This window comes from Argopecten irradians, chromosome 11, assembly GCF_041381155.1.
Source record: "Argopecten irradians isolate NY chromosome 11, Ai_NY, whole genome shotgun sequence".
Classification (NCBI taxonomy): Eukaryota; Metazoa; Mollusca; class Bivalvia; order Pectinida; family Pectinidae; genus Argopecten; species Argopecten irradians.
In genome coordinates this window covers 35,257,546-35,271,157 of record NC_091144.1, presented here as the reverse complement: position 1 = coordinate 35,271,157, position 13,612 = coordinate 35,257,546, and positions in this window count along the sequence as shown.

Sequence of the window (13,612 nt, the reverse complement as noted above, 5' to 3'; positions counted from 1 at the left end):
TTGATAAAATTGACGCACATATCCCGGGCTTGAACTTGGTTACAATGGTTGATGATTATTCGTCGGGAAGTAGATTATTGTTCAAATATCTATATAAATAGAGATTCAAAAAGACGTTCTTTAAGTAGTAATGCATGGAATAGTTGTTCATAATTTAAATGATTTGTTCTTAAAACGCACTTCATTTCCGACACAAAAATTGGAATTTGCTCAACAAAAATAACAACTTTTAAATATATATATATAGACATTTACTCTAATAATTAAATCATTTCTCCATTCTCTCTCAGAATATATCCAATCGACACCAGAAAGATATGTTTCTGACACTGAAAACGATCTGCTCCAAATTCTTAACTCTTCACTAATTTCTAGGTTCCATAACAGTTCAAAAAGGCAATACTAAATCACCTCTTAAAGTACGTGTAATAAAAAAAATGAAAGAGCATGCACGCTTCAGTACAAGGAATAGCCAAAACATATGAGACCTACTTAATGTTATTTACCGTGACGTCATGATCACATACACAACATTCCGAGGATTGTTTGTTTGTTTAATAAATTTAAGTCCTGTTAAAGTGATATACGCTGTAACTGGCCGAAAACTATATACTATATAAGTGAATATAATAATGTTGGCATTAAAATCATTTCCAGTTCTTATTTGTACTTGTAAATTAAAAACCTATGCATTGAAACTGCTGCAATTCCCAAAATGTTGGTAACTTTTGTTAATAAATAACATATTAAAGACTCATTTTGATTCGTGAATATGCAAAATACGGCACATAAAACTTTAACAGCTATGGTCATGTAAGGGAGGCCTCCCATGTATGTAACGTGTATGCAATGCATATTGCGTGTTTTGGAAGACTGCGGTATATCCGAGGATGAACAGTAGAATAAACAGTAACATTTTTACTTAAGCATGTTCATGCAGAAAAAACAACAACAATGCCGACTTGATTATCCTTGGTAATGCAATACTATTGTTTGTTTGTTTGTTTGATTTATTTATTAACGTCCTATTAACAGCTATGGTCATGTAAGGACGGCCTCCCATGTATGCGGTATGTTGCGTGTATGTTGTGCGAGGTGAGTGTACTAGGAGACTGCGGTATGTTCGTGTTGTGTCTTCTTGTATAGTGGAACTGTTGCCCTTTTTATAGTGCTATATCACTGACTATTGATAAGACTCGTACCAATCATAACTTTATACAATAGGCAAGCAAAGCTTAACATGTAGTTTGTACAAAATAACCTAGCGACTCACTGCAACACAAGTTAAAAACCCGAATATAAGTTCAATTGCATAGACAACTTAAAGTCTAAGATATAGTACTCTGATATAAAAACCACTAATTTTTCAATGTTTCCTTCCAAACAATAAATATCAAAGAAACACCATTTAACAAAGCTTGACAATTTATTGACTCGTGCCCTATTCGGGCCTCGAACTCACGATCTACGGCACCCAATCGCCTAGCCAAACATACCTGCGCCTTCTACCACTGCGCCACATCCACATCCCCCAAAAAGGATGTTTCTATGCCGAAGTGATAGTCGGTTCGATATGCTGACATGATCACTGTGGAAATTGTCAAATTAAATCTTTGGATCAACTACACATAGTGAATATGATACATTGTGTTAAGTAAATATTAAATATCAAAAAACACAATTGAACAAAGCATGCCATTTTTAGTGACTCGTGCCCTATCCTTCTAAACAATACATATACGTAAATATAAGAAAATGACTCTATAAAAATCTGGACTTCTTGTTTTACAATTTAATTTTAAAAATAAAAAAAGTTTCTGAAATATAATGTATTATACATCATCCATGCAATTGTAAGCAATAGATAATAATATTTCTCTTTATTTTATCTGGCTTTCCATCAGTGAATGTGTTTTTTGTCACATAACCTATCTTGTCTCAATCCATATAACTTTTTTCAGGATTTATTTGAAAGACATGTAAAAGCTTTTAACATGTTTAATCTTGTTTAAAGAGAAACTAGGTTATAAGATAATGTAAGTGATGGTTTACTAAAAAAATGTTTATGGTAATACCACTTTGGTTGATTTTTAAAGCCGATCTAAGGAGTTCTACATAAAAAATATACGGACACAGAGGGTCACCCTGTCGTACCCCACGTTGTCAAAACTTCAAAACAATTTTAGCAATGGTCAATATTAAAGGTAGGTCTCGCCCAATGAAATATATAAAGAATACGAAATTGAAATTTATCCTGTACATAGAAATAATCTTCAGTTCATTTTCGATGCATACAACGAACAATATGGGTGGTCAGTTGCTTAGCTTGACCAGGAAAATACTTCTCTAAAAATAGAGCGAAGTCAAGCTTTACATGGACCATGACGTATTTTTTTCCAAAACGAGGCCGCATCAACAAAAGGAAGCGTGCAACAAAATGTCGGTTAAAAGTGACAGTCTTGCCACGGCATGTTTAGCCAAAAAAAAAAAAAAAAAAAAAAAAAAAAAAAACGACAAGTCGAAGTGCGATGGATTGTTTATACATAATATATATAGAAGTCGCTAGCTTAGTACATCAAACTATTATGTTGTAGTCTGCCGCTGCATGTGCTCTAGCATATGTGTTGAAATTTAACTCACCACGTGCAACACGAGTCCAATAGAATCCGGGCGAGTTCGGCTTGAGAAGTTGAGATGTTGCTTCTGTTTCTTCTATTGCTACATGCCATCTCTGAATTTCATTCCCTAAAGATATCCTAGGGTGCTACCGATTCCATTCTAATTTCCTCCTCTTTGTTGCCGATTCAGATACATTTTTTTCTTCACACGCTTTTGTTCAGCCATTTTGTTTACGTTTAGTGCGTAACAATGCGCAAGAGCCAAACTTCGACAACACAATCCATCGTAGCTTCATTTGAATACTATCCTGTCAGCCTGACATCGTAATAAATCAAGGATTTCCTTCCATTTTGTATTCAAGATACATTTGTTCAATATCATACGCATTTAAAAATTAAATTTAAGTATCTTTAATATGGTTTTTCGTTTATCGGATTTCACAAAAAAATGTATTTGGTTGGGCGAAACCTACCGTTAATGGTACAGTAGTATCAATTTCATACAAGTATTTAATCAATTAATATTTACATTTCCGTTTTTTCGTTGCTATATAACCTTACCCAATGGGAAATCGTTTACACGTGTGTAAACGCAGTCAGTTGTCGCGCAAGAATACATACACCGGAACACTGTCTTCCGCTAGTAGTGTTAATGCGCATCACATTTTGCCTATATTGTTTCTGTATTTTTAATTCCTCAATAAAACAATTGGAATGTAATATTTCATAAAATAGAATAGTTGAAAAAATTGCATGATTGGAATGAAAAAGGTAGTTTTTTTATATTGCTATATCACTATATTTTGTGCACTTTCTGAAGTTGACAACATTTTTTACCAAATTGGAGCCACGAAGATTTATTTTAACGGAACATTAAAATTAAAAGAAATTAGTCGGTTAAAATGTAGATATAAGGAATGATTTTTATTTTTTGTTCTTTACTGGTGTGTGAACTGCATTTGTTGGACAGATATTTCAACATGACGCGCTAACGTTTAAAATATATGTCCATCAAATGCAGTTTATATACCAGTAAACAAAAACAAAATCAAAATTGTTCCTTAAAAAATTTAAGGCCCAAAAACCGTGAAACGTAGCGAGGCAAATATGAAATCAAAGTCCAGAGAATCAAAATTTTCGAAATATATCAATAAAAGTAGTCTAGGGACAACTGTATAATTCTGTCAATAGAGTCATTCCATTATATGAGTAGATGATTTTGTTTGATTTTTTAATCATAACGTCTGATGGGCTGAGAATGCTCAAAATCAAATGAACAATCTTAGAGACAGCTAGTGATTTGACAACTGTTATTTTACCCATAACTGTCAATTGTCGTTTGGACCATTGAGCTAAAAGACGTTCGATGTCAAGCATTATTTCTTTGAAGTTTAAATCAAGCATATCAATAAGCTCAGTACTAAATTTGATACCCAAAACGACAAATATATCATTACTCCACTTTAAGTTCGTTCAACGCATATTTTCTTGTTACTTTTTGTCTCGATACAATCCAAATTTGGATGGAGAGAGTATTTGTTGTATTAATATATTCAGCTTTGGATGGAGATATGATTTGTTGTATTAATAGATATACATTTTTAAATCAATGTACCTCATTGTAATCTTGAAATCTCTCACTTGAATGTTGGTCACTCAGAGCTAAAATTGATATTATCTTACTTTATGATAATGAGTATAGTATGCTTGACTAAAACCAATCTCAAACCAAATATCCCAAACTCTGACATAAACATATAAATTTATTTTCCAATAATATTCATAGGCTAGATAGAAAGACTGGGCTAGGAGGTGGGATAATTATATATTGTAAAAATACTATAAACACTAAAAGAAGAGAAGACTTACAACATGAGGATCTGGAGCTCATCTGGATGGATATTTTCAATTTTCATCAATAATTAAAAAATATATTATAAGCATGTTTTTATAGACTGGAATCAAATGTTGAATATTGGAATAAGCTAGATACAGTTCTTGAGTAGGTTTATAACAAAAATACACGTACTGATATCATTATAACTGGTGATATATATGTAAACATGTTAAATATTCCCGATAACCACTATTTAAGCAGACTGTTAACAAAATTTAACCTCACCAGTATAACCAATGAACCAACAAGAGTAACTGATACTACTTCCGTGGTATTGGTATACTTTTTTACTAATAACATTAATCTAATTAGAAATACTTTGATGAGTACACCAATATGCAGTGATCACTCAGTCATCAACTTTACTTGTTCCTACTCTGTATTCAAACAAAAATATTAAAAGAAAAGTATCTTCCTCTATGACAATGTAAATTTCATACAGATGAATTCAAATATCAATAATGTAAACTCTGATGAAATTACACAAAACCTTGACACTAATGAATTCCATAGGCTTTTAACTTATACTATAAATGCACAATTAAATCTGTTTATTCCATCTAAAACTATTACTGTACGCCCAAATGATAAACCTTGGATAACCAATAACATAAGACAACAAATCAGAAAAAGAAATAATTTACATACAAGAGCCAGAAATACTAACTTATAGATTGACAGGGCAAACTTTAGGCAAAGTAGAAATGAAGTCATAGATTTAATTCGAACTGAAAAATAAACCATTTAGATAAACTAAAAAATCCCTTCAAGATCAGTCAATGCCTTTAAATAAATGGTGGAAAATTGCCAAATCAGTTATGAACTCTTGCCAAGTAATATATCACATTATTTGAAAATAATTACTATATACATCACCATTTGGATAAAGCGGAGTGTCTCAATAACTATTTCAGTTCAGTATCTACTTCATCTGTTAATTAAGATCCCTTACCACCTTTGGAAAATACCAATTAGATTAGATAACATTGTTATTTTAGAACAGGATATTAAAGATCAACTTGATTTACTTAATGAAAAAAAACCTCCGGGTCCAGACAACATGATACCCACAATTATTAAACACCTAACTCCCTCTCTTATACACCCTCTTACTCTACTGTGTAATAAGACATTAGAAACTGGAATTATCCCATTATCTTGGAAAACAGCTAATATTAATGCAATTTATAAAAGAAAAGGGCTTGAGAGTAATGCTTCTAATTATAGACGAATATCTGTAATACCATGCTTTAGTAAAATAATAGAAAAAACATTTTTTTTATATGTTTAATTATATGAGACTCAACAGTTAACCAGTTACTAGATATTTATGATACTATAGTGCATAATTTGGATTAAAACAATGAAATGAAATTGATATTCTGCGATATTAGCAAAGCTTTCAACTGAGTCTGGCATGAAGGATTATCATTCAAATTAGAGTCTTATGGTATTAAAGGGAGGATGTTACAGTGGTTTCGATATTATCTTTCTGATCGAAAACAAAGAGTTTCCTAGCTTCTTTTAAAAATGTCAATGCCGGTGTACCGCAAGGTTCTGTCTTATGGCCATTCCTGTTCTTATTATATATTAATGACATAACTCTTTGCTGATGATACTTCACTTTATGAAATAATAACTGATAATCATGTAGAAATTGCAGATAATCTAACTATTGACCTAAGTGATATCAATAATTGGGCAAAGAAATGGGACATAAATTTTAATCCTTCAAAATCAGAAACTGCACTTTTCCCAAGAAAAAGACATATTAAATCCTGATATTTCATTAGCATATGATATTGTAAATTCTGTTCTATTTCACAAACATTTGGGGGTATCTTTCAGTAGTAATGGCAAATGGTCAAAACATATTAATAATATTTATACCCAGGCCTCTAAGAGACTAAATATTTTAAGATTACTTAAACACAATGTAGATAGAAAGAGCCTTTTAAATATTTATTCGTCCTTTATAAGACCTGTTTTAGAATATGGTGATGTCATTTGGGATAATTGTACAAAACATGATAAAGACTAATTAGAGTCTGTACAGATAGAAGCAACAAGAATTATAACAGGCCTGAGAAGAGGTACATCCCATAATAAACTTTATGCTGAAGTTGGACTTAATTCACTAGCATTCAGACGGAGATTCCATAAATCAATATTGATGTTTAAAATTGTAAATAATGAATCCCCTAGATATCTTACTAATTTGATTGAACCGTTCTTAAATGATAAAAATAACATTCCTTACACATTAAGGAATAATCGCCAGCTTAACCCCCTCTCTAGAACTGAATTATACTCCAACAGCTTTATTCCATCAATGCTAAGAGAATTTAATCAAACAGATATAGAACTCATATTTAATAACTCATTAGAACATTTAAAAAAAGGTATCAAAATAGATAATAATGTAAAAGATTTGCATTTTTAAATAATCACATCGTACATATTTTTGAAATCATGTTGTATTTACGTTCTGTAGCCGCATGCGGGGACAACATCCAGTATAACTTCCTTGGCAGACATATGGCATTGACTCACCTGGAATTCAATCACGTCTTCAGCTGTCCTCTCTGTAGGTTCACCAGCACAAGGAGGAACCAGATAAGGAGACATCTAACGACGAGGCACTGTAGGACCAAAGCGGAGGTCACCACAATATTCTCCCAACAGGAAGTTGGTACCACACATCAGAATCCTCATTACATAAATCCGGGGAGGCAAAGGATGCCAAGGCGAGGTGTGTCGCTTAGTGCATGTCTGAAGAGACTGGAAGCGCAGGAGGCCCGAGAGCGCGAGGCAAGAGGGAGTGGTGCAGGAACCCTGCAACGTGGGAATACCGTTTCGCGGGATCAGGTGGTGTCACAAGGGAGGCTACGGGATAGTGCGCGATGGCATAAAGAAGTGGACGCGGGATCGCAGTACGCGCAAGTGGATGTCGATTTAGATTTTCTATTTCCCGAATGAACATTCAGAGACATTTTTGTACTATGTATAGTTTTTGTAGGAGGGAGGGTGGACATTATATTTCTTCTTTAAATGTATATATTCATTGTAAATATTCATTACATTTTTGTGTTGGTGTCTGATTAAGTATAAATGTTGACTTTTAACATTTAATAATAAATTGCTATTGAATTATTTGCAAGAGAGGAAGTAGTGCAAATACCTTGTATTAGTGTGTAAATCTGACGGTGGAGGTGCGTATATCGGAAAGGGGTTTACTATCTTCAAGTGCTGTTACTTTAGCGTAAGCAGCCAAACACTTTAGTGTAAAAGCTGATCACAGTTCACCTGCTGTGATTAAAGTCACTTGTTAGATGGAAGCCAGGGTCTGCAGGTTGGGCGTTAGAATTGTACCTGCTGCCCCTATTGCATGATCGTAAAAGGCGACTAAATTTAGGATCTGATCGTTTCTCTTCTTCCTAACTGACTTTATCTTTCCTAATGCCTCCCTTGCCTAAATAAAGGAAATAAAGATCTTTTATTCTGACTTATATAGAGCTAAGGATGATAGCTTGGATGATGTGGATTTGGACATACTATTGAATAATACTGATGCACCAAAATTAAATGAAGAAATTAGAAAGGAGTTAGAGCAAAACATTTCAATAGACGAGATACTTCAATCACTTAAAAAAATGAAAAATGACAAAAGCCCTGGCCCTGATGATTTTCCAGCTGAATTCTTCAAATATTTTAGGAATGATCTAGGAAAATTTGTTTTTGTTTCATTAAGTACGCTTATCAATGTCAGTTTTTGGCCTGGACTCAAAGACAAAGAGTTGTGACTCTTCTCCCTAAAGGTAATAGGCCAAGGGAATTTTTACGAAACTGGAGGCCTATATCTTTGCTTAATACTACATATAAAACTCTCTCAGGATGTATTGGTAACAGAATAAAAAAAAACTCATGGTCATCTCAATCATGAAAATCAAACTGGTTTTATGAAAAATAGATTTATTGGGGAAAACACCAGACTGTTTTATGACATTATGAGTTATGGTGATAAAGAAAATAATCCAGGGATGGTTTTATTCATAGATTTTGAGAAGGCTTTTGATTCACCTTATTTTTTTTTAAATTTCGGACCTATAATGCTTAAGTGGATTGAAATTATGAATTATGATTTTAAGCTTTGTGTTATACAGAATGTTTTAAAATTGGTAGATGTTGTAGACAAGGTGATCCCGTCTCACCCTATATTTTTGCATTGTGCTGAAGTATTGGCTATTATGATCAGGAACAGCCCTGAGATAGTAGGTATCAAGATGAATTAAAAGGAATTTAAAATAAGCCAATTTGCAGATGATACAGCATTGTTATTGAATGGTGATGACAGTTCTCTTAGAGCTGCCCTATCAATACTAGATCAATATGCTAAATTTTCTGGTTTAAAGCCAAATATTGAAAAGACAAGTGTGTGGTTTGGTAGTAAGAACGGATCAGACGATAAAATTTGCAGTGATATGAAGTTTAATTGGACTAAGGGTCCGGTAAAGGTACTTGGAATTTTATTCAGCTCAAAACTTGAGGATATGATGGAACTAAATTACCTCCAAAAAAATCGATGGGGTGGAAGCCTTCCTCAATAATTGGTCCAAAAGATATTTAACTGTGCTTGGTAGAATAACTGTTATTAAATCACTTGCAATTTCCAAGTTGGTACATTTATTCATGAGCTTACCTTCGTCAAGTAATCAATATTTGACAAGACTTAACAAAATCATCTTCTCATATTTATGGGGTAACTCAACAGATAGAATTTTTAGAAACAAGTAATTCAGAGTAAGGAGAGGGGTGGGCTAGAAATGATACATTTAGAGTCATTCTTAAAGTCTTTAAAGCTTGGTTGGATAAGAAGATTGATGAAAAACCCAGCATGTACATGGGCACATGTCCTGTTAGGGGACCATGAGCATGAAGTTGAACTTCATCTCTCTAATGTTGGTGATGGATTCTATAAATTGATGTCAAAAAGAACAAATAATTTATTTTGGAAGGAAGTTTTCTTGATGCTTTCAGAGTTTAGAAAAGTATTTCCTCCCGATGACATGTATATATTTGCAGAACCTTTGTGGTTCAACTCTCTCTTTACCATTGATAAAAAACCAGTTTACTGGAAAGACTGGTATGAGAGAGGAATATTAACAGTTCAAGATATGATTGACAAAAATGGAGACATTTTTTCTTATCCAAACTTTTGCCAATTTTATCATTTTCAACCTCCTTTCACTTTATTTGAAGGATTAAAGAATGTATTAATAGAATCTTTGAAGGAGAAGTCCAATATCATGGATCCCCAAAATTTTTCATATTTCTTAGGAATCATAGTCTCAGATGAACCTGGAAAAAGAATAATAAACAAAACTTTAACTCAATCATATGGATTATCAATTAATAATTCTTACAAGGTGAAATGGGCATGTGACGTAGGGCTGGATGATGATGACGAGTTCTGGTGGACAAAAACCCACAGGATTATTTTTAAACAAACACAGGATACCAAGTTGAGGTGGCTGCAATATCGTCTGGTGCATACAATTTTACCAACTAATATTTTTCGATTCAGAATTAAGGCAGTGGAATCTCCGGATTATACATTCTGTAGTGATGAAAATGAAACATATATGCATTTGTTTTACGAATGTTCAAGGATAACAAAACTTCGTAAGGAGTTTGAGAAATGGTTACTTGAGAAAACCACTTTAGATGTTAGTTTATCACCATTATCAATACTGCTTGGTCTACATGGTCGACATAGCAATATGTTTAATATAATGCCATTACTTTTCAAACAATATGTATATCACTGTAGAATTAAGACAGTTTATGTATGTTTTGAAGTACTTTCGAGTACTTTTGAGTCTGTGAGTTCCACCTTCTCGTATATAGTACCATGTAGAGTATGACTTTTATCATTGTTAGGTCACCTGAGACGAAGGTCTTAAGGTCCTTTACAAAAATTGTGAATTATATAACCCTGGGGTCTCACGTTTCCCCCTTGGGAGGGGGTCAAGTTTACTATAGTTTATATAGGGAAAACACATTAATGAACATTTTTTGCTCAATTTTCATAGGAAAGGAGTCAAACTTGGTTAGAATTATTAGCCTGAGATACAATTTTAATATCATATCCACATTGGTCCTGGCCGACCCCCTGGGGGCAGAGGGGCAGGGCTAAAAAAGGGTCAAATAGCTAAAACTTCAAAAATCTTCGAATATTCTGGAAATAGTAGAATCAAATAATTATAGATGGAAAGGTCTTAAGGTGTTTTATAAAAATTGTGAATTTGATGACCTTGGGGTCTCACGTTACCCCCTGGGGAGGGGTCAAGTTAACTTTAGCCTAAGATATAGCATTTTAACATCAATATCCGTCCTCGATGATCCCCTGGGGGACCAGAGGGGCAGGACCAAACAGGGTCAAAATGATTAAAATTTCAAAAAATACTTCTAAGTTCACAGGTTTGATTGAAGCAAATACTCTTCATAGTCTAAAAAGTCAAATTTATAAATCACTGACCAACTTCAAGGCCCAGCATACAGTTTATATGTCTTTAATTTGTTTCATTATTTGTTTCATTCTATATTCTAACTCAGTTGACCGTTAAGGCCCATGGGCCTCTTGTTTAATATAGACCTCTAAAACGTCTAAAATTAGTCTTAGTGCACTCTGGTGGGTCCATGCTTATATAATATGTAACTAATTCTCAGATCCCTGTGTTCGCCTACTGTGCTTCCGAAACTGCTTCAATTTTAGAAATGTAAAAATGGGTTAGGTACACCCTCGGAAGCCACATTACCTAAACCTCACCACATTCCATCGGTCAGATCGCTACACAGTGTAGGCTGATCACGTGGATAACCGGCGATGGGTTTTAGTCCCAAAAGTTATTACCTCGACTAATGTACACGATATTTCTAGGCCCACTACCTTTACCAATTTCAAAGTTATGTTTCAGAGAAAATAACAGAAATGGTTACATAAAACGAAGTGTAATTATAAATAAAAGATGCATCTTTGGTGTCATCGCTGAGAAATGATCACATTATCAAAACAAGAGCTGTTGGAGAACAGCAAAGCTCGCCTATTCAGAAGAAGTTGATGTTCAAGTATTTACTATTTAAACATGGAGATATGACAAATTAACAGACTCAAAAACCCCCTAAAGGGCCCCAAATTGGTTGTATTATCACGTTCAGCATCCATACACATTAGGAAAATAAAATCATAAACATTTATGATGACTTATGCTTAAACAAATGACAAAATAGAAACTTGCTCAAAATCTTTAACATCGAAATATGACAAATTAACAGACTCAAAAACCCCCTAAAGGGCCCCAAATTGGTTGTAGTATCACGTTCAGCATCCATACACATTAGGAAAATAAAATCATAAACATTTATGATGACTTAAGCTTAAACAATTGACGAAACAGAAACTTGCTCAAAAACTTTAACGTGAAATGGGACGCCAACGCTGACGCCGACGCCGGGATGACAACATTAGCTCCCCCTATTCTTCGAATAGGCGAGCTAACAAATGTTTCAGCTATTTTCTCAATTAGGTTATCAATATGTGTACAGTATCAAATTGGGTAAAATGACGTTGTAATGGCGTCCGTTATGGCGCCATGAATATTTGTTTTCCAACAGGATTGCCTTCATATCAACTGTATATTTTTTTGAATTTAAAACATTTGTACTAAAATCACAGGAAAAGATTGTTTACATTTTACACTTTTTTGACGCCACTGGGTTCAATAAAAAATGTGTACATTAGTCGAGGTAATAACTTTTGGGACTTAAAACCCATTGTCGGTTATCCACGTGATCAGCCTACAATTTTAAAAAGAATAAGTATCTGTGTTGCATTTAAATTAACATTTTAAAAGTTTAAACCGTGTCGGAAAATATGTTCATTAAAAAAAAAACGATTTTAAAAGAATAAGTATCGTGATCGATGACGCATGACTGATCAAACATCAATTGTTTGCCTTTTTATTTAGAATCATCACATTTTGATACATTTACATGTAAATGTACATGCACATGTATACTCGCGTACCTCGACAAGAAAGAACAAGAGTAGTGGTGTCGTTGCCTTCCTTACATTCTCTCTTTTCATTCTGTAAATCCACTCACCTTTCTCACGTAGGTATGGTGCACGTGCGACGTAAGATATCGTGAAACCTCGATTTTCGTGTTTAACGTGACTTCTGATTATGCACACGTGTTATAACATAATATTTACAGTTTGCACTGACATGGGCTCAATAACCATGCTTTCTAGTAATATCATTATCGGTGTATAATGTTAGCACAACACGCGCGGCGATTCTATTGTTACGTGAATAGTCGATGGCATAGCAACGTGAGGTCATCACCCCACTTTTGGCGGGACCATATGAATGACTCGATTCCAATAAGCTGTTCAATCGAATTCGTTGACGATGACGGGAGAGAAAAAATATGGGTATTTTAATAAAAAAAAAAAAATATGCAACTGCCGCGGGAAAAAAATGATATTCATTTACTTGAAAAACTGTAAATACAATTATGGGGGTATAGTGATAATGGAGCCCGTGTAAATTTTATGTAATTTCATTATCATTATACCCTCATAACCTCAACAAAATAAACATCTATTCCTTAAATCCAGGAACATGTATACGTGTTCATTTGTCCTCACATGTGCAGTAAAAGTTGAATTATTAGGGATGCATATCGTGAATATGATTTAAAATTGTATAAAAGCATTCAGTATCGACAATATCAGTAATAAAAGTTATATCATCCACATGTTACGTGCCATTTTTTTTTTTCAAAGTATTACTTTTTAAACAGTCATAATAGATAATTACAAAATCCATATGAATAAATATGGTAATATATAGTTTCGAGGGTAGTTTTCTCAAACTTGATTAACACGTGTAACTGTTATTCATATACATACATGTATGTGTATACATGAAAGCCGTGATTACAAATTCGTTATGCCTTTATATAACAAACGCTTCGGTGAAAAGATAAATGCAAATATATATTTATGAAATTCAATGTGGTTCCCGACTTTGGA